This window comes from Oncorhynchus mykiss, chromosome 17 (assembly GCF_057628025.1).
Source record: "Oncorhynchus mykiss isolate SJ-2025 chromosome 17, ASM5762802v1, whole genome shotgun sequence".
Taxonomy (NCBI): domain Eukaryota; kingdom Metazoa; phylum Chordata; class Actinopteri; order Salmoniformes; family Salmonidae; genus Oncorhynchus; species Oncorhynchus mykiss.
In genome coordinates, this window is record NC_143038.1 from 66,887,501 (window position 1) to 66,911,802 (window position 24,302).

Consider the following 24,302-nt stretch of genomic DNA (forward strand, 5'->3'; position numbering starts at 1 on the left):
TAGACGTGGGGCCAGTGGCGCAATGGATAACGTGTCTGACTACGGATCAGAAGATTCTAGGTTTGACTCCTGGCTGGCTCGATACTTAATTTAATTTATTGAAATCAAGCCGGGATTGATACTGTATACTTTTCAGTGCTTCTGGCTGTTCTCACTTCAAACTCATTTTAGACTGATTTCATCTGGACATTCCCCAACATCTCAGAGAAAAAAAGATGTAGCTTTTAATCCAACAGGCATAATGTCAACATTTAAAGATTTGTCTGTGATGTGTATTATAAGTATGTGTCTTGCCATATGGTCTAGCGGTTAGGATTCCTGGTTTTCACCCAGGTGGCCCGGGTTCAACTCCCGGTATGGGAAAGAATTTCTTGTCGTTTGGGATGCACTTGTGTAACAACAGATACTGCATTTTAACTGACAGCAGTTTCACACAACACAACAATATTCCCTCAGCAACAGGAAATGTGACATGTTATGTAGATTCAAATTATACAAGGCTTTTTAAACGTTGAATACGGCTTGAATACATGGCTGCATTTCTTGCTCTGCAGTAAAATTCATGCAACAACAGGAGGATCAAATTAAGATTTGCATCTGTAACAGAAATCCCAAGGAACCTTGTCGGTGACAGAAGCTATGACTGTGTACACTGGCCTAGGTGTGTCCTGACTTCAGTTTGGCTGTGCGGCCAGTGGCGCAATGGATAACGTGTCTGATAACGGGTCAGAAGATTGAATATTTGACTCCTGTTTGGCTCAAAACTAGATTTATTTGACCAAAATCAAGCTGGGAAAAATACTGTATACTTTTCATTGTGTCTGGCAGTTCTCGATTCAAACACATTTTAGACTGATTTTATATGGGACTTTTCTCCAACATCTCTGAGAAAAAGATGGAGCTTGTAATTACAACTTGCATCATTTCAACGTTTATGGATTTGTCTGTGATGTTTTTTTTAAGTAACTGTCTTCCCATATGGTCTGGCGTTTAGGATTCCTGGTTTTCGCCCGGGTTGAACTCCCAGTATGGGAAAGAACATCTTGTAATTTGGGATGCACTTGTGTAAGAACAGATACCACATTTTAACTGGCAGCAGAATCACACAACACAACAATATTCCCTCAGCAACAGCAAATGTGACATGTTTTGTAGATTCATAATTTACAAGACTTTTTAAACATTGAATACACTTCAAGTTTGCATTTCTTGCTCTGCAGTAAAATTCATGCAACAACAGGAGGATCAAATTAAGATATGCATCTGAAACAGAAAACCAAGGAACCTTGTTGTTGACAGACACAATGACTGTGTACACTGGTCTAGCTGTGACTTGACTTCAATTTAGACATGGGGCCAGTGGCGCAATGGATAACGTGTCTGACTACGGATCAGAAGATTCTAGGTTCGACTCCTGGCTGGCTCGATACTTAATTTAATTGATTGAAATCAAGCCGGGATTGACACTGTATACTTTTCAGTGCTTCTGGCTGTTCTCACTTCAAACTCATTTTAGACTGATTTCATCTGGACATTCCCCAACATCTCAGAGAAAAAAAGATGTAGCTTTTAATCCAACAGGCATAATGTCAACATTTAAAGATTTGTCTGTGATGTGTATTTTAAGTATGTGTCTTCCCATATGGTCTAGTGGTTGGTCCTGGTTTTCACCCAGGTGGCCCTGGTTCAACTCCCGGTATGGGAAAGAATATCTTGTCGTTTGGGATGCACTTGTGTAACAACAGATACTGCATTTTAACTGGCAGCAGTTTCACACAACACAACAATATTCCCTCAGCAACATGAAATGTGACATGTTATGTAGATTCAAATTATACAAGGCTTTTTAAACGTTGAATACACTTCATTGCTGCATTTCTTGCTCTGCAGTAAAATTCATGCAACAACAGGAGGATCAAATTAAGATTTGCATCTGTAACAGAAATCCCAAGGAACCTTGTCTGTGACAGAAGCTATGACTGTGTACACTGGCCTAGGTGTGTCCTGACTTCAGCTTGGCTGTGCGGCCAGTGGCGCAATGGATAACGTGTCTGATAACAGGTCAGAAGATTGAATATTTGACTCCTGTTTGGCTCAAAACTAGATTTATTTGACCAAAATCAAGCTGGGAAAAATACTGTATACTTTTCATTGTGTCTGGCAGTTCTCGATTCAAACACATTTTAGACTGATTTTATATGGGACTTTTCTCCAACATCTCTGAGAAAAAGATGGAGCTTGTAATTACAACTTGCATCATTTCAACGTTTATGGATTTGTCTGTGATGTTTTTTTTAAATAACTGTCTTCCCATATGGTCTGGCGTTTAGGATTCCTGGTTTTCGCCCGGGTTGAACTCCCAGTATGGGAAAGAACATCTTGTCATTTGGGATGCACTTGTGTAAGAACAGATACCACATTTTAACTGGCAGCAGAATCACACAACACAACAATATTCCCTCAGCAACAGCAAATGTGACATGTTTTGTAGATTCATAATTTACAAGACTTTTTAAACATTGAATACACTTCAAGTTTGCATTTCTTGCTCTTCAGTAAAATTCATGCAACAACAGGAGGATCAAATTAAGATATGCATCTGAAACAGAAAACCAAGGAACCTTGTTGTTGACAGACGCAATGACTGTGTACACTGGTCTAGCTGTGACCTGACTTCAGCTTAGACGTGGGGCCAGTGGCGCAATGGATAACGTGTCTGACTACGAATCAGAAGATTCTAGGTTTGACTCCTGGCTGGCTCGATACTTAATTTAATTTATTGAAATCAAGCCGGGATTGATACTGTATACTTTTCAGTGCTTCTGGCTGTTCTCACTTCAAACTCATTTTAGACTGATTTCATCTGGACATTCCCCAACATCTCAGAGAAAAAAAGATGTAGCTTTTAATCCAACAGGCATAATGTCAACATTTAAAGATTTGTCTGTGATGTGTATTATAAGTATGTGTCTTCCCATATGGTCTAGCGGTTAGGATTCCTGGTTTTCACCCAGGTGGCCCGGGTTCAACTCCCGGTATGGGAAAGAATTTCTTGTCGTTTGGGATGCACTTGTGTAACAACAGATACTGCATTTTAACTGACAGCAGTTTCACACAACACAACAATATTCCCTCAGCAACAGGAAATGTGACATGTTATGTAGATTCAAATTATACAAGGCTTTTTAAACGTTGAATACGGCTTGAATACATGGCTGCATTTCTTGCTCTGCAGTAAAATTCATGCAACAACAGGAGGATCAAATTAAGATTTGCATCTGTAACAGAAATCCCAAGGAACCTTGTCGGTGACAGAAGCTATGACTGTGTACACTGGCCTAGGTGTGTCCTGACTTCAGTTTGGCTGTGCGGCCAGTGGCGCAATGGATAACGTGTCTGATAACGGGTCAGAAGATTGAATATTTGACTCCTGTTTGGCTCAAAACTAGATTTATTTGACCAAAATCAAGCTGGGAAAAATACTGTATACTTTTCATTGTGTCTGGCAGTTCTCGATTCAAACACATTTTAGACTGATTTTATATGGGACTTTTCTCCAACATCTCTGAGAAAAAGATGGAGCTTGTAATTACAACTTGCATCATTTCAACGTTTATGGATTTGTCTGTGATGTTTTTTTTAAGTAACTGTCTTCCCATATGGTCTGGCGTTTAGGATTCCTGGTTTTCGCCCGGGTTGAACTCCCAGTATGGGAAAGAACATCTTGTCATTTGGGATGCACTTGTGTAAGAACAGATACCACATTTTAACTGGCAGCAGAATCACACAACACAACAATATTCCCTCAGCAACAGCAAATGTGACATGTTTTGTAGATTCATAATTTACAAGACTTTTTAAACATTGAATACACTTCAAGTTTGCATTTCTTGCTCTGCAGTAAAATTCATGCAACAACAGGAGGATCAAATTAAGATATGCATCTGAAACAGAAAACCAAGGAACCTTGTTGTTGACAGACACAATGACTGTGTACACTGGTCTAGCTGTGACTTGACTTCAATTTAGACATGGGGCCAGTGGCGCAATGGATAACGTGTCTGACTACGGATCAGAAGATTCTAGGTTCGACTCCTGGCTGGCTCGATACTTAATTTAATTGATTGAAATCAAGCCGGGATTGACACTGTATACTTTTCAGTGCTTCTGGCTGTTCTCACTTCAAACTCATTTTAGACTGATTTCATCTGGACATTCCCCAACATCTCAGAGAAAAAAAGATGTAGCTTTTAATCCAACAGGCATAATGTCAACATTTAAAGATTTGTCTGTGATGTGTATTTTAAGTATGTGTCTTCCCATATGGTCTAGTGGTTGGTCCTGGTTTTCACCCAGGTGGCCCTGGTTCAACTCCCGGTATGGGAAAGAATATCTTGTCGTTTGGGATGCACTTGTGTAACAACAGATACTGCATTTTAACTGGCAGCAGTTTCACACAACACAACAATATTCCCTCAGCAACATGAAATGTGACATGTTATGTAGATTCAAATTATACAAGGCATTTTAAACGTTGAATACACTTCATGACTGCATTTCTTGCTCTGCAGTAAAATTAATGCAACAACAGGAGGATCAAATTAAGATTTGCATCTGTAACAGAAATCCCAAGGAACCTTGTCGGTGACAGAAGCTATGACTGTGTACACTGGCCTAGGTGTGTCCTGACTTCAGCTTGGCTGTGCGGCCAGTGGCGCAATGGATAACGTGTCTGATAACAGGTCAGAAGATTGAATATTTGACTCCTGTTTGGCTCAAAACTAGATTTATTTGACCAAAATCAAGCTGGGAAAAATACTGTATACTTTTCATTGTGTCTGGCAGTTCTCGATTCAAACACATTTTAGACTGATTTTATATGGGACTTTTCTCCAACATCTCTGAGAAAAAGATGGAGCTTGTAATTACAACAAGCATCATTTCAACGTTTATGGATTTGTCTGTGATGTTTTTTTTAAGTAACTGTCTTCCCATATGGTCTGGCGTTTAGGATTCCTGGTTTTCGCCCGGGTTGAATTCCCAGTATGGGAAAGAACATCTTGTCATTTGGGATGCACTTGTGTAAGAACAGATACCACATTTTAACTGGCAGCAGAATCACACAACACAACAATATTCCCTCAGCAACAGCAAATGTGACATGTTTTGTAGATTCGTAATTTACAAGACTTTTTAAACATTGAATACACTTCAAGTTTGCATTTCTTGCACTGCAGTAAAATTAATGCAACAACAGGAAGATCAAATTAAGATATGCATCTGAAACAGAAAACCAAGGAACCTTGTTGTTGACAGACGCAATGACTGTGTACACTGGTCTAGCTGTGACCTGACTTCAGCTTTGATGTGGGGCCAGTGGCGCAATGGATAACGTGTCTAACTACGGATCAGAAGATTCTAGTTACGACTCCTGGCTGGCTCGATACTTAATTGATTGAAATCAAGCCGGGATTGATACTGTATACTTTTCAGTGCTTCTGGCTGTTCTCACTTCAAACTCATTTTAGACTGATTTCATCTGGACATTCCCCAACATCTCAGAGAAAAAAAGATGTAGCTTTTAATCCAACAGGCATAATGTCAACATTTAAAGATTTGTCTGTGATGTGTATTTTAAGTATGTGTCTTCCCATATGGTCTAGTGGTTAGGATTCCTGATTTTCACCCAGGTGGCCCGGGTTCAACTCCCGGTATGGGAAAGAATATCTTGTCGTTTGGGATGCACTTGTGTAACAACAGATACTGCATTTTAACTGACAGCAGTTTCACACAACACAACAATATTCCCTCAGCAACAGGAAATGTGACATGTCATGTAGATTCAAATTATACAAGGCATTTTAAACGTTGAATACACTTCATGGCTGCATTTCTTGCTCTGCAGTAAAATTCATGCAACAACAGGAGGATCAAATTAAGATTTGCATCTGTAACAGAAATCCCAAGGAACCTTGTCGGTGACAGAAGCTATGACTGTGTACACTGGCCTAGGTGTGTCCTGACTTCAGCTTGGCTGTGCAATGGATAACGTGTCTGATAACAGGTCAGAAGATTGAATATTTGACTCCTGTTTGGCTCAAAACTGTATTTATTTGACCAAAATCAAGCTGGGAAAAATACTGTATACTTTTCATTGTGTCTGGCAGTTCTCGATTCAAACACATTTTAGACTGATTTTATATGGGACTTTTCTCCAACATCTCTGAGAAAAAGATGGAGCTTGTAATTACAACAAGCATAATTTCAACGTTTATGGATTTGTCTGTGATGTTTTTTTTAAGTAACTGTCTTCCCATATGGTCTGGCTTTTAGGATTCCTGGTTTTCGCCCGGGTTGAACTCCCAGTATGGGAATGAACATCTTGTCATTTGGGATGCACTTGTGTAAGAACAGATACCACATTTTAACTGGCAGCAGAATCACACAACACAACAATATTCCCTCAACAACAGCAAATGTAATATGTTTTGTAGATTCATAATTTACAAGACTTTTTAAACATTGAATACACTTCAAGTTTGCATTTCTTGCTCTGCAGTAAAATTCATGCAACAACAGGAGGATCAAATTAAGATATGCATCTGAAACAGAAAACCAAGGAACCTTGTTGTTGACAGATGCAATGACTGTGTACACTGGCCTAGGTGTGTCCTGACTTCAGCTTGGCTGTGCGGCCAGTGGCGCAATGGATAACGTGTCTGATAACAGGTCAGAAGATTGAATATTTGACTCCTGTTTGGCTCAAAACTAGATTTATTTGACCAAAATCAAGCTGGGAAAAATACTGTATACTTTTCATTGTGTCTGGCAGTTCTCGATTCAAACACATGTTAGACTGATTTTATATGGGACTTTTCTCCAACATCTCTGAGAAAAAATATGGAGCTCGTAATTACAACAAGCATCATTTTTAACGTTTATGGATTTGTCTGTGATGTTTTTTTTAAGTAACTGTCTTCCCATATGGTCTGGCGTTTAGGATTCCTGGTTTTCGCCCGGGTTGAACTCCCAGTATGGGAAAGAACATCTTGTCATTTGGGATGCACTTGTGTAAGAACAGATACCACATTTTAACTGGCAGCAGAATCACACAACACAACAATATTCCCTCAGCAACAGCAAATGTGACATGTTTTGTAGATTCATAATTTACAAGACTTTTTAAACATTGAATACACTTCAAGTTTGCATTTCTTGCTCTGCAGTAAAATTCATGCAACAACAGGAGGATCAAATTAAGATATGCATCTGAAACAGAAAACCAAGGAACCTTGTTGTTGACAGACGCAATGACTGTGTACACTGGTCTAGCTGTGACCTGACTTCAGCTTAGACGTGGGGCCAGTGGCGCAATGGAAAACGTGTCTGACTACGGATCAGAAGATTCTAGGTTTGACTCCTGGCTGGCTCGATATTTAATTGATTGAAATCAAGCCGGGATTGATACTGAATACTTTTCAGTGCTTCTGGCTGTTCTCACTTCAAACTCATTTTAGATTGATTTCATGTGGACATTCCCCAACATCTCAGAGAAAAAAAATGTAGCTTTTAATCCAACAGGCATAATGTCAACATTTAAAGATTTGTCTGTGATGTGTATTTTAAGTATGTGTCTTCCCATATTGTCTAGCGGTTAGGATTCCTGGTTTTCACCCAGGTGGCCCGGGTTCAACTCCCGGTATGGGAAAGATCTTGTCGTTTGGGATGCACTTGTGTAACAACAGATACTGCATTTTAACTGGCAGCAGTTTCACACAACACAACAATATTCCCTCAGCAACAGGAAATGTGACATGTTATGTAGATTCAAATTATACAAGGCTTTTTAAACGTTGAATACACTTCATGGCTGCATTTCTTGCTCTGCAGTAAAATTCATGCAACAACAGGAGGATCAAATTAAGATTTGCATCTGAAACAGAAAACCAAGGAACCTTGTCGGTGACAGAAGCTATGACTGTGTACACTGGCCTAGGTGTGTCCTGACTTCAGCTTGGCTGTGCGGCCAGTGGCGCAATGGATAACGTGTCTGATAACAGGTCAGAAGATTGAATATTTGACTCCTGTTTGGCTAAAAACTAGATTTATTTGACCAAAATCAAGCTGGGAAAAATACTTTATACTTTTCATTGTGTCTGGCAGTTCTCGATTCAAACACATTTTAGACTGATTTTATATGGGACTTTTCTCCAACATCTCTGAGAAAAAGATGGAGCTTGTAATTACAACAAGCATCATTTCAACGTTTATGGATTTGTCTGTGATGTTTTTTTTAAGTAACTGTCTTCCCATATGGTCTGGCGTTTAGGATTCCTGGTTTTCGCCCGGGTTGAACTCCCAGTATGGGAAAGAACATCTTGTCATTTGGGATGCACTTGTGTAAGAACAGATACCACATTTTAACTGGCAGCAGAATCACACAACACAACAATATTCCCTCAGCAACAGAAAATGTGACATGTTTTGTAGATTCATAATTTACAAGACTTTTTAAACATTGAATACACTTCAAGTTTGCATTTCTTGCTCTGCAGTAAAATTCATGCAACAACAGGAGGATCAAATTAAGATATGCATCTGAAACAGAAAACCAAGGAACCTTGTTGTTGACAGACGCAATGACTGTGTACACTGGTCTAGCTGTGACCTGACTTCAGCTTAGACGTGGGGCCAGTGGCGCAATGGATAACGTGTCTGACTACGGATCAGAAGATTCTAGGTTCGACTCCTGGCTGGCTCGATACTTAATTTAATTGATTGAAATCAAGCCGGGATTGATACTGAATACTTTTCAGTGCTTCTGGCTGTTCTCACTTCAAACTCATTTTAGACTGATTTCATCTGGACATTCCCCAACATCTCAGATAAAAAAAGATGTAGCTTTTAATCCAACAGGCATAATGTCAACATTTAAAGATTTGTCTGTGATGTGTATTTCAAGTATGTGTCTTCCCATATGGTCTAGCGGTTAGGATTCCTGGTTTTCACCCAGGTGGCCCGGGTTCAACTCCCGGTATGGGAAAGAATATCTTGTCGTTTGGGATGCACTTGTGTAACAACAGATATTGCATTTTAACTGGCAGCAGTTTCACACAACACAACAATATTCCCTCAGCAACAGGAAATGTGACATGTTATGTAGATTCAAATTATACAAGGCTTTTTAAACGTTGAATACACTTCATGGCTGCATTTCTTGCTCTGCAGTAAAATTCATGCAACAACAGGAGGATCAAATTAAGATATGCATCTGAAACAGAAAACCAAGGAACCTTGTTGTTGACAGACGCAATGACTGTGTACACTGGTCTAGCTGTGACCTGACTTCAGCTTTGATGTGGGGCCAGTGGCGCAATGGATAACGTGTCTAACTACGGATCAGAAGATTCTAGTTACGACTCCTGGCTGGCTCGATACTTAATTGATTGAAATCAAGCCGGGATTGATACTGTATACTTTTCAGTGCTTCTGGCTGTTCTCACTTCAAACTCATTTTAGACTGATTTCATCTGGACATTCCCCAACATCTCAGAGAAAAAAAGATGTAGCTTTTAATCCAACAGGCATAATGTCAACATTTAAAGATTTGTCTGTGATGTGTATTTTAAGTATGTGTCTTCCCATATGGTCTAGTGGTTAGGATTCCTGGTTTTCACCCAGGTGGCCCGGGTTCAACTCCCGGTATGGGAAAGAATATCTTGTCGTTTGGGATGCACTTGTGTAACAACAGATACTGCATTTTAACTGACAGCAGTTTCACACAACACAACAATATTCCCTCAGCAACAGGAAATGTGACATGTCATGTAGATTCAAATTATACAAGGCATTTTAAACGTTGAATACACTTCATGGCTGCATTTCTTGCTCTGCAGTAAAATTCATGCAACAACAGGAGGATCAAATTAAGATTTGCATCTGTAACAGAAATCCCAAGGAACCTTGTCGGTGACAGAAGCTATGACTGTGTACACTGGCCTAGGTGTGTCCTGACTTCAGCTTGGCTGTGCAATGGATAACGTGTCTGATAACAGGTCAGAAGATTGAATATTTGACTCCTGTTTGGCTCAAAACTGTATTTATTTGACCAAAATCAAGCTGGGAAAAATACTGTATACTTTTCATTGTGTCTGGCAGTTCTCGATTCAAACACATTTTAGACTGATTTTATATGGGACTTTTCTCCAACATCTCTGAGAAAAAGATGGAGCTTGTAATTACAACAAGCATAATTTCAACGTTTATGGATTTGTCTGTGATGTTTTTTTTAAGTAACTGTCTTCCCATATGGTCTGGCTTTTAGGATTCCTGGTTTTCGCCCGGGTTGAACTCCCAGTATGGGAATGAACATCTTGTCATTTGGGATGCACTTGTGTAAGAACAGATACCACATTTTAACTGGCAGCAGAATCACACAACACAACAATATTCCCTCAACAACAGCAAATGTAATATGTTTTGTAGATTCATAATTTACAAGACTTTTTAAACATTGAATACACTTCAAGTTTGCATTTCTTGCTCTGCAGTAAAATTCATGCAACAACAGGAGGATCAAATTAAGATATGCATCTGAAACAGAAAACCAAGGAACCTTGTTGTTGACAGATGCAATGACTGTGTACACTGGCCTAGGTGTGTCCTGACTTCAGCTTGGCTGTGCGGCCAGTGGCGCAATGGATAACGTGTCTGATAACAGGTCAGAAGATTGAATATTTGACTCCTGTTTGGCTCAAAACTAGATTTATTTGACCAAAATCAAGCTGGGAAAAATACTGTATACTTTTCATTGTGTCTGGCAGTTCTCGATTCAAACACATGTTAGACTGATTTTATATGGGACTTTTCTCCAACATCTCTGAGAAAAAATATGGAGCTCGTAATTACAACAAGCATCATTTTTAACGTTTATGGATTTGTCTGTGATGTTTTTTTTAAGTAACTGTCTTCCCATATGGTCTGGCGTTTAGGATTCCTGGTTTTCGCCCGGGTTGAACTCCCAGTATGGGAAAGAACATCTTGTCATTTGGGATGCACTTGTGTAAGAACAGATACCACATTTTAACTGGCAGCAGAATCACACAACACAACAATATTCCCTCAGCAACAGCAAATGTGACATGTTTTGTAGATTCATAATTTACAAGACTTTTTAAACATTGAATACACTTCAAGTTTGCATTTCTTGCTCTGCAGTAAAATTCATGCAACAACAGGAGGATCAAATTAAGATATGCATCTGAAACAGAAAACCAAGGAACCTTGTTGTTGACAGACGCAATGACTGTGTACACTGGTCTAGCTGTGACCTGACTTCAGCTTAGACGTGGGGCCAGTGGCGCAATGGAAAACGTGTCTTCCTACGGATCAGAAGATTCTAGGTTTGACTCCTGGCTGGCTCGATATTTAATTGATTGAAATCAAGCCGGGATTGATACTGAATACTTTTCAGTGCTTCTGGCTGTTCTCACTTCAAACTCATTTTAGATTGATTTCATGTGGACATTCCCCAACATCTCAGAGAAAAAAAATGTAGCTTTTAATCCAACAGGCATAATGTCAACATTTAAAGATTTGTCTGTGATGTGTATTTTAAGTATGTGTCTTCCCATATTGTCTAGCGGTTAGGATTCCTGGTTTTCACCCAGGTGGCCCGGGTTCAACTCCCGGTATGGGAAAGATCTTGTCGTTTGGGATGCACTTGTGTAACAACAGATACTGCATTTTAACTGGCAGCAGTTTCACACAACACAACAATATTCCCTCAGCAACAGGAAATGTGACATGTTATGTAGATTCAAATTATACAAGGCTTTTTAAACGTTGAATACACTTCATGGCTGCATTTCTTGCTCTGCAGTAAAATTCATGCAACAACAGGAGGATCAAATTAAGATTTGCATCTGAAACAGAAAACCAAGGAACCTTGTCGGTGACAGAAGCTATGACTGTGTACACTGGCCTAGGTGTGTCCTGACTTCAGCTTGGCTGTGCGGCCAGTGGCGCAATGGATAACGTGTCTGATAACAGGTCAGAAGATTGAATATTTGACTCCTGTTTGGCTAAAAACTAGATTTATTTGACCAAAATCAAGCTGGGAAAAATACTTTATACTTTTCATTGTGTCTGGCAGTTCTCGATTCAAACACATTTTAGACTGATTTTATATGGGACTTTTCTCCAACATCTCTGAGAAAAAGATGGAGCTTGTAATTACAACAAGCATCATTTCAACGTTTATGGATTTGTCTGTGATGTTTTTTTTAAGTAACTGTCTTCCCATATGGTCTGGCGTTTAGGATTCCTGGTTTTCGCCCGGGTTGAACTCCCAGTATGGGAAAGAACATCTTGTCATTTGGGATGCACTTGTGTAAGAACAGATACCACATTTTAACTGGCAGCAGAATCACACAACACAACAATATTCCCTCAGCAACAGAAAATGTGACATGTTTTGTAGATTCATAATTTACAAGACTTTTTAAACATTGAATACACTTCAAGTTTGCATTTCTTGCTCTGCAGTAAAATTCATGCAACAACAGGAGGATCAAATTAAGATATGCATCTGAAACAGAAAACCAAGGAACCTTATTGTTGACAGACGCAATGACTGTGTACACTGGTCTAGCTGTGACCTGACTTCAGCTTAGACGTGGGGCCAGTGGCGCAATGGATAACGTGTCTGACTACGGATCAGAAGATTCTAGGTTCGACTCCTGGCTGGCTCGATACTTAATTTAATTGATTGAAATCAAGCCGGGATTGATACTGAATACTTTTCAGTGCTTCTGGCTGTTCTCACTTCAAACTCATTTTAGACTGATTTCATCTGGACATTCCCCAACATCTCAGATAAAAAAAGATGTAGCTTTTAATCCAACAGGCATAATGTCAACATTTAAAGATTTGTCTGTGATGTGTATTTCAAGTATGTGTCTTCCCATATGGTCTAGCGGTTAGGATTCCTGGTTTTCACCCAGGTGGCCCGGGTTCAACTCCCGGTATGGGAAAGAATATCTTGTCGTTTGGGATGCACTTGTGTAACAACAGATATTGCATTTTAACTGGCAGCAGTTTCACACAACACAACAATATTCCCTCAGCAACAGGAAATGTGACATGTTATGTAGATTCAAATTATACAAGGCTTTTTAAACGTTGAATACACTTCATGGCTGCATTTCTTGCTCTGCAGTAAAATTCATGCAACAACAGGAGGATCAAATTAAGATTTGCATCTGTAACAGAAATCCCAAGGAACCTTGTCTGTGACAGAAGCTATGACTGTGTACACTGGCCTAGGTGTGTCCTGACTTCAGCTTGGCTGTGCGGCCAGTGGCGCAATGGATAACGTGTCTGATAACAGGTCAGAAGATTGAATATTTGACTCCTGTTTGGCTCAAAACTAGATTTATTTGACCAAAATCAAGCTGGGAAAAATACTGTATACTTTTCATTGTGTCTGGCAGTTCTCGATTCAAACACATTTTAGACTGATTTTATATGGGACTTTTCTCCAACATCTCTGAGAAAAAAGATGGAGCTTGTAATACAACAAGCATAATTTCAACGTTTATGGATTTGTCTGTGATGTTTTTTTAAGTAACTGTCTTCCCATATGGTCTGGCGTTTAGGATTCCTGGTTTTCGCCCGGGTTGAACTCCCAGTATGGGAAAGAACATCTTGTCATTTGGGATGCACTTGTGTAAGAACAGATACCACATTTTAACTGGCAGCAGAATCACACAACACAACAATATTCCCTCAGCAACAGCAAATGTGACATGTTTTGTAGATTCATAATTTACAAGACTTTTTAAACATTGAATACACTTCAAATTTGCATTTCTTGCTCTGCAGTAAAATTCATGCAACAACAGGAGGATCAAATTAAGATATGCATCTGAAACAGAAAACCAAGGAACCTTGTTGTTGACAGACGCAATGACTGTGTACACTGGTCTAGCTGTGACCTGACTTCAGCTTAGACGTGGGGCCAGTGGCGAAATGGATAACGTGTCTGACTACGGATCAGAAGATTCTAGGTTCGACTCTTGGCTGGCTCAATACTTAATTTAATTGACTGAATTCTAGCCGGGATTGATACTGAATACTTTTCAGTGCTTCTGGCTGTTCTCACTTCAAACTCATTTTAGACTGATTTCATCTGGACATTCCCCAACATCTCAGAGAAAAAAAGATGTAGCTTTTAATCCAAAAGGCATAATGTCAACATTTAAAGATTTGTCTGTGATGTGTATTTTAAGTATGTGTCTTCCCATATGGTCTAGCGGTTAGGATTCCTGGTTTTCACCCAGGTGGCCCGGGTTCAACTCCCGGTATGGGAAAGAATATCTTGTCGTTTGGGATGTACTTGTGTAACAACAGATCCTGCAGTTTCACACAACACAACAATATTCCCTCAGCAACAGGAAATGTGACATGTTATGTAGATTCAAATTATACAATGCATTTTAAATGTTGAATACACTTCATGGCTGCATTTCTTGCTCTGCAGTAAAATTCATGCAACAACAGGAGGATCAAATTAAGATTTGCATCTGTAACAGAAATCCCAAGGAACCTTGTCGGTGACAGAAGCTATGACTGTGTACACTGGCCTAGGTGTGTCCTGACTTCAGCTTGGCTGTGCGGCCAGTGGTGCAATGGATAACGTGTCTGATAACAGGTCAGAAGATTGAATATTTGACTCCTGTTTGGCTCAAAACTAGATTTATTTGGCCAAAATCAAGCTGGGAAAAATACTGTATACTTTTCATTGTGTCTGGCAGTTGTGGATAGTTAGGATTCCTGGTTTTCACCCAGGTGGCCTGGGTTCAACTCCCGGTATGGGAAAGAATATCTTGTCGTTTGGGATGCACTTGTGTAACAACAGATACTGCATTTTAACTGGCAGCAGTTTCACACAACACAACAATATTCCCTCAGCAACAGGAAATGTGACATGTTATACAATGATGATTCAAATTATACAAGGCATTTTAAACGTTGAATAGACTTCATGGCTGCATTTCTTGCTCTGCAGTAATATTCATGCAACAACAGGAGGATCAAATTAAGATTTGCATCTTTAACAGAAATCCCAAGGAACCTTGTCGGTGACAGAAGCTATGACTGTGTACACTGGCCTAGGTGTGTCCTGACTTCAGCTTGGCTGTGCGGCCAGTGATAACGTGTCTGATAACAGGTCAGAAGATTGAATATTTGACTCCTGTTTGGCTCAAAACTAGATTTATTTGGCCAAAATCAAGCTGGGAAAAATACTGTATACTTTTCATTGTGTCTGGCAGTTCTCGATTCAAACACATTTTAGACTGATTTTATATGGGACTTTTCTCCAACATCTCTGAGAAAAAAGATGGACCTTGTAATACAACAAGCATAATTTCAACGTTTATGGATTTGTCTGTGATGTTTTTTTTAAGTAACTGTCTTCCCATATGGTCTGGCGTTTAGGATTCCTGGTTTTCGCACGGGTTGAACTCCCGGTATGGGAAAGAATATCTTGTCGTTTGGGATGCACTTGTGTAAGAACAGATACCACATTTTAACTGGCAGCAGAATCACACAACACAACAATATTCCCTCAGCAACAGCAAATGTGACATGTTTTGTAGATTCATAATTTACAAGACTTTTTAAACATTGAATACACTTCAAGTTTGCATTTCTTGCTCTGCAGTAAAATTCATGCAACAACAGGAGGATCAAATTAAGATATGCATCTGAAACAGAAAACCAAGGAACCTTGTTGTTGACAGACGCAATGACTGTGTACACTGGTCTAGCTGTGACCTGACTTCAGCTTAGACGTGGGGCCAGTGGCGCAATGGATAACGTGTCTGACTACGGATCAGAAGATTCTAGGTTCGACTCCTGGCTGGCTCAATACTTAATTTAATTGATTGAATTCAAGCCGGGATTGATACTGAATACTTTTCAGTGCTTCTGGCTGTTCTCACTTCAAACTCATTTTAGACTGATTTCATCTGGACATTCCCCAACATCTCAGAGAAAAAAAAAGATGTAGCTTTTAATCCAACAGGCATAATGTCAACATTTAAAGATTTGTCTGTGATGTGTATTTTAAGTGTATGTCTTCCCATATGGTCTAGCGGTTAGGATTCCTGGTTTTCACCCAGGTGGCCTGGGTTCAACTCCCGGTATGGGAAAGAATATCTTGTTGTTTGGGATGTACTTGTGTAACAACAGATACTGCATTTTAACTGGCAGCAGTTTCACACAACACAACAATATTCCCTCAGCAACAGGAAATGTGACATGTTATGTAGATTCAAATTATACAAGGCATTTTAAACGTTGAATAGACTTCATGGCTGCATTTCTTGCTCTGCAGTAATATTCATGCAACAACAGGAGGATCAAATTAAGATTTGCATCTGTAACAGAAATCCCAAGGAACCTTGTCGGTGACAGAAGCTATGACTGTGTACACTGGCCTAGGTGTGTCCTGACTTCAGCTTGGCTGTGCGGCCAGTGGTGCAATGGATAACGTGTCTGATAACAGGTCAGAAGATTGAATATTTGACTCCTGTTTGGCTCAAAACTAGATTTATTTGACTAAAATCAAGCTGGGAAAAATACTGTATACTTTTCATTGTGTCTGGCAGTTCTCGATTCAAACACATTTTAGACTGATTTTATATGGGACTTTTCTCCAACATCTCAGAGAAAAAGATGGAGCTTGTAATTACAACAAGCATAATTTCAACGTTTATGGATTTGTCTGTGATGTTTTTTTTAAGTAACTGTCTTCCCATATGGTCTGGCTTTTAGGATTCCTGGTTTTCGCCCGGGTTGAACTCCCAGCTTAGACGTGGGGCCAGTGGCGCAATGGATAACGTGTCTGACTACGGATCAGAAGATTCTAGGTTCGACTCCTGGCTGACTCGATATTTAATTGATTGAAATCAAGCCGGGATTGATACTGTGTACTTTTCAGTGCTTCTGGCTGTTCTCACTTCAAACTCATTTTAGACTGATTTCATCTGGACATTCCCCAACATCTCAGAGAAAAAAAAGATGTAGCTTTTAATCCAACAGGCATAATGTCAACATTTAAAGATTTGTCTGTGATGTGTATTTTAAGTGTATGTCTTCCCATATGGTCTAGCGGTTAGGATTCCTGGTTTTTCCCCCAGGTGGCCCGGGTTCAACTCCCGGTATGGGAAAGAATATCTTGTCGTTTGGGATGTACTTGTGTAACAACAGATACTGCATTTTAACTGGCAGCAGTTTCACACAACACAACAATATTCCCTCAGCAACAGGAAATGTGACATGTTATGTAGATTCAAATTATACAAGGCATTTTAAACGTTGAATAGACTTCATGGCTGCATTTCTTGCTCTGCAGTAATATTCATGCAACAACAGGAGGATCAAATTAAGATTTGCATCTGTAACAGAAATCCCAAGGAACCTTGTCGGTGACAGAAGCTATGACTGTGTACACTGTCCTAGGTGTGTCCTGACTTCAGCTTGGCTGTGCGGCCAGTGGTGCAATGGATAACGTGTCTGATAACAGGTCAGAAGATTGAATATTTGACTCCTGTTTGGCTCAAAACTAGATTTATTTGACTAAAATCAAGCTGGGAAAAATACTGTATACTTTTCATTGTGTCTGGCAGTTCTCGATTCAAACACATTTTAGACTGATTTTATATGGGACTTTTCTCCAACATCTCAGAGAAAAAGATGGAGCTTGTAATTACAACAAGCATAATTTCAACGTTTATGGATTTGTCTGTGATGTTTTTTTTAAGTAACTGTCTTCCCATATGGTCTGGCTTTTAGGATTCCTGGTTTTCGCCCGGGTTGAACTCCCAGCTTAGACGTGGGGCCAGTGGCGCAATGGATAACGTGTCTGACTACGGATCAGAAGATTCTAGGTTCGACTCCTGGCTGACTCGATATTTAATTGATTGAAATCAAGCCGGGATTGATACTGTATACTTTTCAGTGCTTCTGGCTGTTCTCACTTCAAACTCATTTTAGACTGATTTCATCTGGACATTCCCCAACATCTCAGAGAAAAAAAAGATGTAGCTTTTAATCCAACAGGCATAATGTCAACATTTAAAGATTTGTCTGTGATGTGTATTTTAAGTGTATGTCTTCCCATATGGTCTAGCGGTTAGGATTCCTGGTTTTTCCCCCAGGTGGCCCGGGTTCAACTCCCGGTATGGGAAAGAATATCTTGTCGTTTGGGATGTACTTGTGTAACAACAGATACTGCATTTTAACTGGCAGCAGTTTCACACAACACAACAATATTCCCTCAGCAACAGGAAATGTGACATGTTATGTAGATTCAAATTATACAAGGCATTTTAAACGTTGAATAGACTTCATGGCTGCATTTCTTGCTCTGCAGTAATATTCATGCAACAACAGGAGGATCAAATTAAGATTTGCATCTGTAACAGAAATCCCAAGGAACCTTGTCGGTGACAGAAGCTATGACTGTGTACACTGTCCTAGGTGTGTCCTGACTTCAGCTTGGCTGTGCGGCCAGTGGTGCAATGGATAACGTGTCTGATAACAGGTCAGAAGATTGAATATTTGACTCCTGTTTGGCTCAAAACTAGATTTATTTGACCAAAATCAAGCTGGGAAAAATACTGTATACTTTTCATTGTGTCTGGCAGTTCTCGATTCAAACACATTTTAGACTGATTTTATATGGGGCGGCAGGGTAGCCTAGTGGTTAGAGCGTTGGGCTAGTAACCGGAAGGTTGCGAGTTCAAACCCCCGAGCTGGCAAGGTACAAATCTGTCGTTCTGCCCCTGAACAGGCAGTTAACCCACTGTTCCCAGGCCGTCATTGAAAATAAGAATTTGTTCTTAACTGACTTGCCTGGTTAAATAAAGGTAAAATAAAAAATATGGGACTTTTCTCCAACATCTCAGAGAAAAAGATGGAGCTTGTAATTACAACAAGCATAATTTCAACGTTTATGGATTTGTCTGTGATGTTTTTTTTAAGTAACTGTCTTCCCATATGGTCTGGCTTTTAGGATTCCTGGTTTTCGCCCGGGTTGAACTCCCAGCTTAGACGTGGGGCCAGTGGCGCAATGGATAAAGTGTCTGACTACGGATCAGAAGATTCTAAGTTCGACTCCTGGCTGGCTCAATACTTAATTTAATTGATTGAAATCATGCCGGGATTCATACTGTATACTTTTCAGTTCCTCTGGCTGTTCTCACTTCAAACACATTTTAGACTGATTTTATATGGGACTTTTCTCCAACATCTCTGAGAAAAAGATGGAGCTTGTAATTACAACAAGCATAATTTCAACGTTTATGGATTTGTCTGTGATGTTTTTTTTAAGTAACTGTCTTCCCATATGGTCTGGCTTTTAGAATTCCTGGTTTTCGCCCGGGTTGAACTCCCAGCTTAGACGTGGGGCCAGTGGCGCAATGGATAACATGTCTGACTACGGATCAGAAGATTCTAGGTTCGACTCCTGGCTGGCTCGATCCTTAATTTAATTGATTGAAATCAAGCCGGGATTGATACTGTATACTTTTCAGTGCTTCTGGCTGTTCTCACTTCAAACTCATTTTAGACTGATTTCATCTGGACATTCCCCAACATCTCAGAGAAAAAAAGATGTAGCTTTTAATCCAACAGGCATAATGTCAACATTTAAAGATTTGTCTGTGATGTGTATTTTAAGTATGTGTTTTCCCATATGGTCTAGTGGTTAGGATTCCTGGTTTTCACCCAGGTGGCCTGGGTTCAACTCCCGGGATGGGAAAGAATATCTTGTCCTTTAAGATGCACTTGGGTAATAACAGATACTGAATTTTAACTAGCAGCAGTTTCACACTACACAACAATATTCCCTCAGCAACAGGAAATGTGACATGTTATGTAGATTCAAATTATACAAGGCATTTTAAACGTTGAATACACTTCAAGTTTGCATTTCTTGCTCTGCAGTAAAATTCATGCAACAACAGGAGGATCAAATTAAGATATGCATCTGAAACAGAAAACCAAGGAACCTTGTTGTTGACAGACGCAATGACTGTGTACACTGGTCTAGCTGTGACCTGACTTCAGCTTAGACGTGGGGCCAGTGGCGCAATGGATAACGTGTCTGACTACGGAACAGAAGATTCTACGTTTGACTCCTGGCTGGCTCAATATTTAATTGATTGAATTCAAGCCGGGATTGATACTGAATACTTTTCAGTGCTTCTGGCTGTTCTCACTTCAAACTCATTTTAGACTGATTTCATCTGGACATTCCCCAACATCTCAGAGAAAAAAAAGATGTAGCTTGTAATTACAACAAGCATAATTTCAACGTTTATGGATTTGTCTGTGATGTTTTTTTAAGTAACTGTCTTCCCATATGGTCTGGCGTTTAGGATTCCTGGTTTTCGCCCGGGTTGAACTCCCAGTATGGGAAAGAACATCTTGTCATTTGGGATGCACTTGTGTAAGAACAGATACCACATTTTAACTGGCAGCAGAATCACACAACACAACAATATTCCATCAGCAAAAGCAAATGTGACATGTTATGTAGATTCAAATTATACAAGGCATTTTAAACGTTGAATACACTTCATGGCTGCATTTCTTGCTCTGCAGTAAAATTCATGCAACAACAGGAGGATCAAATTAAGATTTGCATCTGTAACAGAAAACCAAGGAACCTTGTCGGTGACAGAAGCTATGACTGTGTACACTGGCCTAGGTGTGTCCTGACTTCAGCTTGGCTGTGCGGCCAGTGGCGCAATGGATAACGTGGTCAGATAACAGGTCAGAAGATTGAATATTTGACTCCTGTTTGGCTCAAAACTAGATTTATTTGACCAAAATCAAGCTGGGAAAAATACTGTATACTTTTCATTGTGTCTGGCAGTTCTCGATTCAAACACATTTTAGACTGATTTTATATGGGACTTTTCTCCAACATCTCTGAGAAAAAGATGGAGCTTGTAATCACAACAAGCATAATTTCAACGTTTATGGATTTGTCTGTGATGTTTTTTTTAAGTAACTGTCTTCCCATATGGTCTGGCTTTAAGGATTCCTGGTTTTCGCCCGGGTTGAACTCCCAGTATGGGAAAGAACATCTTGTCATTTGGGATGCACTTGTGTAAGAACAGATACCACATTTTAACTGGCAGCAGAATCACACAACACAACAATATTCCCTCAGCAACAGCAAATGTGACATGTTTTGTAGATTCATAATTTACAAGACTTTTTAAACATTGAATACACTTCAAGTTTGCATTTCTTGCTCTGCAGTAAAATTCATGCAACAACAGGAGGATCAAATTAAGATATGCATCTGAAACAGAAAACCAAGGAATCTTGTTGTTGACAGACGCAATGACTGTGTACACTGGTCTAGCTGTGACCTGACTTCAGCTTAGACGTGGGGCCAGTGGCGCAATGGATAACGTGTCTGACTATGGATCAGAAGATTCTAGGTTTGACTCCTGGTTGGCTCAATACTTAATTTAATTGATTGAATTCAAGCCGGGATTGATACTGAATACTTTTCAGTGCTTCTGGCTGTTCTCACTTCAAACTCATTTTAGACTGATTTCATCTGGACATTCCCCAACATCTCAGAGAAAAAAAAGATGTAGCTTTTAATCCAACAGGCATGATGTCAACATTTAAAGATTTGTCTGTGATGTGTATTTTAAGTATGTGTCTTCCCATATGGTCTAGCGGTTAGGATTCCTGGTTTTCACCCAGGTGGCCCGGGTTCAACTCCCGGTATGGGAAAGAATATCTTGTCGTTTGGGATGCACTTGTGTAACAACAGATACTGCATTTTAACTGGCAGCAGTTTCACACAACACAACAATATTCCCTCAGCAACAGGAAATGTGACATGTTATGTAGATTCAAATTATACAAGGCATTTTAAACGTTGAATACACTTCATGGCTGCATTTCTTGCTCCGCAGTAATATTCATGCAACAACAGGAGGATCAAATTAAGATTTGCATCTGTAACAGAAATCCCAAGGAACCTTGTCGGTGACAGAAGCTATGACTGTGTACACTGGCCTAGGTGTGTCCTGACTTCAGCTTGGCTGTGCGGCCAGTGGCGCAATGGATAACGTGTCTGATAACAGGTCAGAAGATTGAATATTTGACTCCTGTTTGGCTCAAAACTAGATTTATTTGACCAAAATCAAGCTGGGAAAAATACTGTATACTTTTCATTGTGTCTGGCAGTCCTCGATTCAAACACATTTTAGACTGATTTTATATGGGACTTTTCTCCAACATCTCTGAGAAAAAGATGGAGCTTGTAATCACAACAAGCATAATTTCAACGTTTATGGATTTGTCTGTGATGTTTTTTTTAAGTAACTGTCTTCCCATATGGTGTGGCTTTAAGGATTCCTGGTTTTCGCCCGGGTTGAACTCCTAGTATGGGAAAGAACATCTTGTCATTTGGGATGCACTTGTGTAAGAACAGATACCACATTTTAACTGGCAGCAGAATCACACAACACAACAATATTCCCTCAGCAACAGCAAATGTGACATGTTTTGTAGATTCATAATTTACAAGACTTTTTAAACATTGAATACACTTCAAGTTTGCATTTCTTGCTCTGCAGTAAAATTCATGCAACAACAGGAGGATCAAATTAAGATATGCATCTGAAACAGAAAACCAAGGAACCTTGTTGTTGACAGACGCAATGACTGTGTACACTGGTCTAGCTGTGACCTGACTTCAGCTTAGACGTGGGGCCAGTGGCGCAATGGATAACGTGTCTGACTACGGATCAGAAGATTCTAGGTTCGACTCCTGGCTGGCTCAATACTTAATTGAATTGATTGAATTCAAGCCGGGATTGATACTGAATACTTTTCAGTGCTTCTGGCTGTTCTCACTTCAAACTGATTTCATCTGGACATTCCCCAACATCTCAGAGAAAAAAAAGATGTAGCTTTTAATCCAACAGGCATAATGTCAACATTTAAAGATTTGTCTGTGATGTGTATTTTAAGTATGTGTCTTCCCATATGGTCTACTGGTTAGGATTCCTGGTTTTCACCCAGGTGGCCCGGGTTCAACTCCCGGTATGGGAAAGAATATCTTGTTGTTTGGGATGCACTTGTGTAACAACAGATACTGCATTTTAACTGGCAGCAGTTTCACACAACACAACAATATTCCCTCAGCAACAGGAAATGTGACATGTTATGTAGATTCAAATTATACAAGGCATTTTAAACGTTTAATAGACTTCATGGCTGCATTTCTTGCTCTGCAGTAATATTCATGCAACAACAGGAGGATCAAATTAAGATTTGCATCTGTAACAGAAATCCCAAGGAACCTTGTCGGTGACAGAAGCTATGACTGTGTACACTGGCCTAGGTGTGTCCTGACTTCAGCTTGGCTGTGCGGCCAGTGGTGCAATGGATAACGTGTCTGATAACAGGTCAGAAGATTGAATATTTGACTCCTGTTTGGCTCAAAACTAGATTTATTTGGCCAAAATCAAGCTGGGAAAAATACTGTATACTTTTCATTGTGTCTGGCAGTTCTCGATTCAAACACATTTTAGACTGATTTTATATGGGACTTTTCTCCAACATCTCTGAGAAAAAGATGGAGCTTGTAATTACAACTTGCATAATTTCAACGTTTATGGATTTGTCTGTGATGTTTTTTTAAGTAACTGTCTTCCCATATGGTCTGGCGTTTAGGATTCCTGGTTTTCGCCCGGGTTGAACTCCCAGTATGGGAAAGAACATCTTGTCATTTGGGATGCACTTGTGTAAGAACAGATACCACATTTTAACTGGCAGCAGAATCACACAACACAACAATATTCCCTCAGCAACAGCAAATGTGACATGTTTTGTAGATTCACAATTTACAATACTTTTTAAACATTGAATACACTTCAAGTTTGCATTTCTTGCTCTGCAGTAAAATTCATGCAACAACAGGAGGATCAAATTAAGATATGCATCTGAAACAGAAAACCAAGGAACCTTGTTGTTGACAGACGCAATGACTGTGTACACTGGTCTAGCTGTGACCTGACTTCAGCTTAGACTTGGGGCCAGTGGCGCAATGGATAACGTGTCTGACTACGGATCAGAAGATTCTAGGTTCGACTCCTGGCTGGCTCGATACTTAATTTAATTGATTGAAATCAAGCCGGGATTGATACTGAATACTTTTCAGTGCTTCTGGCTGTTCTCACTTCAAACTCATT

At 39.7% G+C, this 24,302-nt stretch overlaps 16 non-coding genes across 16 annotated transcripts; all 16 read left to right on the plus strand.

The window, feature by feature from the left end:
• Window positions 1-1,353: 1,353 nt before the first annotated feature.
• trnar-acg (transfer RNA arginine (anticodon ACG)) lies at window positions 1,354-1,426 on the plus strand. The gene has a single exon. It is a non-coding gene; the product is annotated as a tRNA-Arg (tRNA).
• A 1,546-nt stretch (window positions 1,427-2,972) lies between these two features.
• On the plus strand, window positions 2,973-3,044 carry trnae-uuc (transfer RNA glutamic acid (anticodon UUC)). The gene has a single exon. It is a non-coding gene; the product is annotated as a tRNA-Glu (tRNA).
• A 990-nt stretch (window positions 3,045-4,034) lies between these two features.
• On the plus strand, window positions 4,035-4,107 carry trnar-acg (transfer RNA arginine (anticodon ACG)). The gene has a single exon. It is a non-coding gene; the product is annotated as a tRNA-Arg (tRNA).
• A 1,541-nt stretch (window positions 4,108-5,648) lies between these two features.
• On the plus strand, window positions 5,649-5,720 carry trnae-uuc (transfer RNA glutamic acid (anticodon UUC)). Its single transcript has one exon. It is a non-coding gene; the product is annotated as a tRNA-Glu (tRNA).
• Window positions 5,721-8,688: 2,968 nt separating this feature from the next.
• On the plus strand, window positions 8,689-8,761 carry trnar-acg (transfer RNA arginine (anticodon ACG)). Its single transcript has one exon. It is a non-coding gene; the product is annotated as a tRNA-Arg (tRNA).
• A 210-nt stretch (window positions 8,762-8,971) lies between these two features.
• On the plus strand, window positions 8,972-9,043 carry trnae-uuc (transfer RNA glutamic acid (anticodon UUC)). The gene has a single exon. It is a non-coding gene; the product is annotated as a tRNA-Glu (tRNA).
• Window positions 9,044-9,639: 596 nt separating this feature from the next.
• On the plus strand, window positions 9,640-9,711 carry trnae-uuc (transfer RNA glutamic acid (anticodon UUC)). The gene has a single exon. It is a non-coding gene; the product is annotated as a tRNA-Glu (tRNA).
• Window positions 9,712-12,679: 2,968 nt separating this feature from the next.
• On the plus strand, window positions 12,680-12,752 carry trnar-acg (transfer RNA arginine (anticodon ACG)). The gene has a single exon. It is a non-coding gene; the product is annotated as a tRNA-Arg (tRNA).
• A 210-nt stretch (window positions 12,753-12,962) lies between these two features.
• Window positions 12,963-13,034, plus strand: trnae-uuc (transfer RNA glutamic acid (anticodon UUC)). The gene has a single exon. It is a non-coding gene; the product is annotated as a tRNA-Glu (tRNA).
• A 1,266-nt stretch (window positions 13,035-14,300) lies between these two features.
• trnae-uuc (transfer RNA glutamic acid (anticodon UUC)) lies at window positions 14,301-14,372 on the plus strand. The gene has a single exon. It is a non-coding gene; the product is annotated as a tRNA-Glu (tRNA).
• Window positions 14,373-15,860: 1,488 nt separating this feature from the next.
• trnar-acg (transfer RNA arginine (anticodon ACG)) lies at window positions 15,861-15,933 on the plus strand. Its single transcript has one exon. It is a non-coding gene; the product is annotated as a tRNA-Arg (tRNA).
• A 212-nt stretch (window positions 15,934-16,145) lies between these two features.
• trnae-uuc (transfer RNA glutamic acid (anticodon UUC)) lies at window positions 16,146-16,217 on the plus strand. The gene has a single exon. It is a non-coding gene; the product is annotated as a tRNA-Glu (tRNA).
• Window positions 16,218-21,759: 5,542 nt separating this feature from the next.
• trnae-uuc (transfer RNA glutamic acid (anticodon UUC)) lies at window positions 21,760-21,831 on the plus strand. The gene has a single exon. It is a non-coding gene; the product is annotated as a tRNA-Glu (tRNA).
• Window positions 21,832-22,815: 984 nt separating this feature from the next.
• trnar-acg (transfer RNA arginine (anticodon ACG)) lies at window positions 22,816-22,888 on the plus strand. The gene has a single exon. It is a non-coding gene; the product is annotated as a tRNA-Arg (tRNA).
• Window positions 22,889-23,088: 200 nt separating this feature from the next.
• trnae-uuc (transfer RNA glutamic acid (anticodon UUC)) lies at window positions 23,089-23,160 on the plus strand. Its single transcript has one exon. It is a non-coding gene; the product is annotated as a tRNA-Glu (tRNA).
• Window positions 23,161-24,143: 983 nt separating this feature from the next.
• Window positions 24,144-24,216, plus strand: trnar-acg (transfer RNA arginine (anticodon ACG)). Its single transcript has one exon. It is a non-coding gene; the product is annotated as a tRNA-Arg (tRNA).
• Window positions 24,217-24,302: the final 86 nt, after the last annotated feature.